Source organism: Lepeophtheirus salmonis, chromosome 2, assembly GCF_016086655.4.
Source record: "Lepeophtheirus salmonis chromosome 2, UVic_Lsal_1.4, whole genome shotgun sequence".
Taxonomy (NCBI): domain Eukaryota; kingdom Metazoa; phylum Arthropoda; class Copepoda; order Siphonostomatoida; family Caligidae; genus Lepeophtheirus; species Lepeophtheirus salmonis.
Window position 1 is genome coordinate 40,738,207 of NC_052132.2, and position 5,208 is coordinate 40,743,414.

Here is a 5,208-nt window from a genome sequence, read left to right on the forward strand (position 1 = left end):
AATGCTATAAGTATATTGAGAAGATCCTGGAGATTCGAGGAAAGAAAATCCCATCCTTCTATCTCTTCTGGTTGTTGAGATAACCCTACTTAAGTTTTGGGGTAAAACAGGGCAGAATATGGGCCGTATATATTTTAAGAATTTATCTCTTCCTCTGCCAAAAAAACCCATAAATCGCCCTATAAATTTGGGGTCCCTCAAATCCGCCGTTAGCCCCAAATGAATGCTATAAGTATATTGAGAAGATCCTGGAGATTCGAGGAAAGAAAATCCCATCCTTCTATCTCTTCTGGTTGTTGAGATTATCCGACTTAAGTTTCGAGACTCCATAGCATTAGTCAAGCATTTGTCAAGGATACAATGACAAATGGTCGAAACTGGAATACCTTAACCAAAATGTATTACATTTATTTTTCATCAAAATTAGTGTTATACATTTTGGCCAAGGCGACTAAAAATTGAAAAAAAAACGGATTTTTTTGAGGGAGGTAACGCACCTCATGCCTTAACCAGGTCGCTTCATAAAATGTATTACATATGTAATACATGTGCAAAAATTGATGTTATTCGGGTATAACATGGGGTAGGTTTGTTCACAGGGTCCTAAAATTTGGCACAAATCTAGAACTCGGTGGGGCAAATTTGGAGTTTTTTTTTTAGTCGAAACGGTTCGTTAGTGCAAATGTAATACACGATTTCGAAGCCGAGTGGTTAAGGCGTCTGACTAGAAATCAGATTCCCTCTGGGAGCGTAGGTTCGAATCCTACCGACTGCGTATTAGTTATTTTGAACTTTTGACATCATTCATGTACATACCATCATATAATAAGTAATTTACATATAATTTTCTTTAATTAAAAGTATTTTCTTTAAATGTTGTGATTAGTAATGTACTCTTAATTCCGTAACAGCAAGGTTTCTGTAGTGTAGTGGTTATCACGTGCGCCTCACACGCGCAAGGTCGCCGGTTCGAACCCGGCCAGAAACATAAACCCACATTTTACACTTTTTCATTATTTCTTATACTTATGTTCATTATATAAGAATAGATATTAATTTAGACATTTGGTAAGGATATCAGATTTATATAAGTCCATGATTTAGCATATACCAATGGACCATGGCATTTATAGGAATGCACAATATACTAGTATATGTATATATAGCTCCAACCAAAGTCCTTATACTGACATGAACAATTAATTTTATAGTTGATCGTAAAGCAAGTTTGATGAATGGTATGTTAGTCCATTTCATTTGAGAGGATTTAACTTATCTCTGATATTTATATAAAAAAAATCATAAAAAAATTGAAGTATTAAGTTTTGTGTTCTAGTCGCACGTCTATCATTGTGAAATAATTTCGAGTCACAAGCCTACAAATATGGCCCCATGACTTACAAATTGTCTTGCAATAGAGTCCATATACTATAGGTTTGTGACTCAAAATTATTCCTATCTCTGCTTGTTGGTATTAATTGTTGATTGAACTACTTCTTCCCTTGCTAATTCATCAGCATCAGATAATCAAGTTGAAGTAACATGTTCCAATCAATGCCACTTTCAAAACAATAAATTTTTAAAAATAGGAATCAAATCATTCCTAATAAAAAAAACTTACTCTAAGTTACCTAGGGGTTCTAAATACATTTTCTTCAAAGATATAACAAAGTTATGGACTTTTTTTGGGGTTTTTTATTTTGTAGATGAATTAAATACAATTTTGAAATTCATACATACAATAAAAATACACATTACACAATCGATGATAATGTAGATAGGTAGATTATGCAATTTCCATTAAGACCCCTGAAAAATAAACATTTTCAAAATTTAAACCTTAACTTATATTGTTTGTTTTTGTATAAAGTGAAAAACAACACAATAGCTTTACCAAGTAAAACTTCTTTTCTGAGATTTTAGATAATATTTATCCAAGACGAAAGGATGATGTTTTTTTATAAATTTCCCCACAACTCGAGAATGGTATGAGGAAAAGTTATGGATAAATTTTTCTGGAGAAAGTACGATAGAGCTTAAACATATTGATAGAAATCGTGTATACATTGTACATGTTAAAAAATAATCGGAAAATCAACATGGTAATCCCGATAATTTTAAGAATTTTTGGGTTGAGAGCGCCATTGTTAAGGTCGGACATTTTAGGGGCTTAAATTTAAAAAATATTAATGAAAAGCCTTTTTTCATGAATATTAAGGATGACGAAATGGGACCAACAAATAAAAGATATCGCTTTTATCCACGTTCTGTTTCTGAATCGGCACAACTGAAACATCTACCATGTAAATTGTATTAGTCTAGGAACTGTCTTTTGGTTACTACTGACCTTTTTACCTTCCTTGTAGGCTGATAAGGCTTTAATATATATGGATGCACATCCATTCTATGTATCTTGGAGGACATGTATGCAGTATTCCTCACATAATGGAATATTAGATCTATTTTCTTCAGCAATTACTATTTTTTTTAATAAGCTTTTCGTTGGTCAAATGGACTTTCCTCTAACAGAGTCAGTGACTGATTGAAAGCATTAATTTCAATATTTTTCTCCAAAATGTCATCCTTAGTAATTATGTTATTAATTTCTGTTGGTATTGGAGAAACACTGATTTATGTTTCTGTCGGTGATGTAGGAGAATCTGTTTTATTCAGTGTTTTCCTGCATGCAGTGCATAGTCTATCACCTCCCGTTAATAACGAAGGAAACTTCACTAAAAGGAGTTTTGAAACTTCCCGAAGGTCTGTTCCGTAATAATTCTTTTTTTGTGCTTTTATAGGATCTGCACAATGCTTACGAAAATCCATTTATTTGCAGATACCATTTTATCAGCTGGTTATATCAATTTTAGAATGAGTCTGACTTAATAGTGTTCTTCAAAATGCACGCATCAGTTAAAGTACAATAATGCATTTCGATGTTTTAATTATTTAATGCACAATAAAACTATGTGGGGATTTAAAGTACTTTGAGTACGTAATTTCTATGTTATGAATACTAACTTCTTGACTTTATTAATATCATAGTGTTATTTTATAAAATATATAAATTTCCAATCATATTATACTTAAATAAGAATCCTTTTTTAATATGCTATAAAAAGCAGCTCTATATATTCTAAATAATGATCTTGTTGGAAGTGATCCCATTAAGATCCCACTCTGAATTTTAAATATGTTTGAAAACATATACTGATACATGTGATCTACGAAAATTAAAACAAAATCAGGGTTGCATCAGGGTTGCCATTTTCAAGGCTGCACCATAGCCATAAACTTTTATTTTTGATTAAAATAAGATTACGATTGAATGTAAGTTAACGTTTTTGTTCTTGTGCATCTTTTGACGTAATTTGTGTTAAAATTTAGTCACTATGAGGGGAATTATGGCCTTCTAAAAAACACAGGTCCAACGCATCAGTCCCAAGTTTGAGCGGGCATAGAATGGCCCAAGTGAGTCACAGAACCCTAATATTTCACACACTCTCTGATTTCTTATAGAAAAGCCAGCTCAACAAAAATCATCAAAATTGGTGATGGTCATGCCGTGAGGGTGTGTACACTTAACGTGATCCAGCTACGTTAATAATATTCTTCTTGTTATAATCCTTAGTGTTACTTTCCATCTTTCATAATTTTGCACAATCTGATGTTATTTCTTCATTGAAAAACGAGAGATTATTAAAAACAAAACAAAAAGAAAACTATTATTCATATGCAAAATTACAAAAACATAAATGCGTTCATACTTTAAATCATATTTTTTACTACTGTAACCATAAAGATATTAACTCCAACAATTGATGACTGATATGACGTGATAAAGAATAAACTAATTTTAATAAATATAAAAATAAAATATTAGTTCTTAAAAAAATTAAAAAAAAACATTATTCAGATGCAGAAATTACAAAAAAATAAAAATAATCCTCACCCCTTTTTTATGATATTTTCTACTACTCTAGCTATAGAGATATTAACTACAACGACTGATATGACGTAATAAAGATTTTTTCCCGCATTTCCATAGCCTAGGAGATGGAAAGGTAGAGGAATGATCCAATTTTTAATATACTTGGGATTAATCCGATAATTATTTGCTATATTAAGGCATTATTTGGTATTTAATATTGACATTTCCCCTAATAAAAAATATAGTCTAAAAATATTTCAAATATTATCAAATTAAGGAATTTTTGAAATTTGTTACAAAAAATTTTAACTAAATTTATTTATACTTTTGTTATATATTTTGCGACTAGAACTTAAAAGTGAACACCTAAATTTATGAATGATTTTTTTAAATATGAGAGATAGGTTAAATACTGTAAGATATAATGGACTAACATACAATTCATCAAACTTGCTTAACAATCTACTTTAAGATAATGTTTAATCAAATCTTCCATTACTCCAATTATATTGTAAAATGGATGAAAATCTATTAATGTATCAATAATCAATGTAATTTTAAATATAGTAGAAGGAATTTTGGTTATGTCATGGAAGCATAGCGAGATCATGTATTTTCAATCTCGAATTTTTTTTTTTTTTTTTTTTTTTTTTTTTTATTAATGTAGACTATTTAAAACTTTGGTTTACTTCCATTTCCATATTGTGAACTATTCTGTTGAACATTAATATGTAACAGCTCCAGAATATTATTTTTACTTATCATTACATTACATTAAAAAAATAATAAGATGTAATTATTAAATCTTTAAAGAGAATATGTTTTCATTAAAACATCCATTCTTGACCGAGAATACAAGTAATATTATATAAGGTTGTATAAAATATAATTTTAACTATAATATTTTGTAATAGAGCAATTACTTCTTGAGAGCTCAAAGTTTTGTCTACATCAGTGGTGCATGATAATCAATATAGGATGAATTTACATAAGTACATCCCAATCTATCCTCCTACCTACCTAAATTTACTTTAATATCCAAAAATACATCCAGGGCCAAAGGTTGTGCAAGTGAAGTGCTGATCCCCAAGGTAAAAAAAATTGTGACACTAAAACTGTGAATAAAATAGATAAAATGTTTAATGTATTAATTTATCGAGTGACAAAACAGATTATATGGACTCACTTTTCTCGATTATTTTGATATTTTTCTGTCCATTAGAACATCTATGACATTTTGGAGATCCTAAATTAATTTTATAACAAAAAATATCAAG

At 29.9% G+C, this 5,208-nt stretch overlaps 2 non-coding genes across 2 annotated transcripts; both read left to right on the top strand.

The window, feature by feature from the left end:
- Positions 1 to 691: 691 nt before the first annotated feature.
- On the top strand, positions 692 to 775 carry TRNAS-AGA (transfer RNA serine (anticodon AGA)). Its single transcript has one exon. It is a non-coding gene; the product is annotated as a tRNA-Ser (tRNA).
- A 140-nt stretch (positions 776 to 915) lies between these two features.
- TRNAV-CAC (transfer RNA valine (anticodon CAC)) lies at positions 916 to 988 on the top strand. The gene has a single exon. It is a non-coding gene; the product is annotated as a tRNA-Val (tRNA).
- The last annotated feature ends 4,220 nt before the right edge of the window (positions 989 to 5,208 follow it).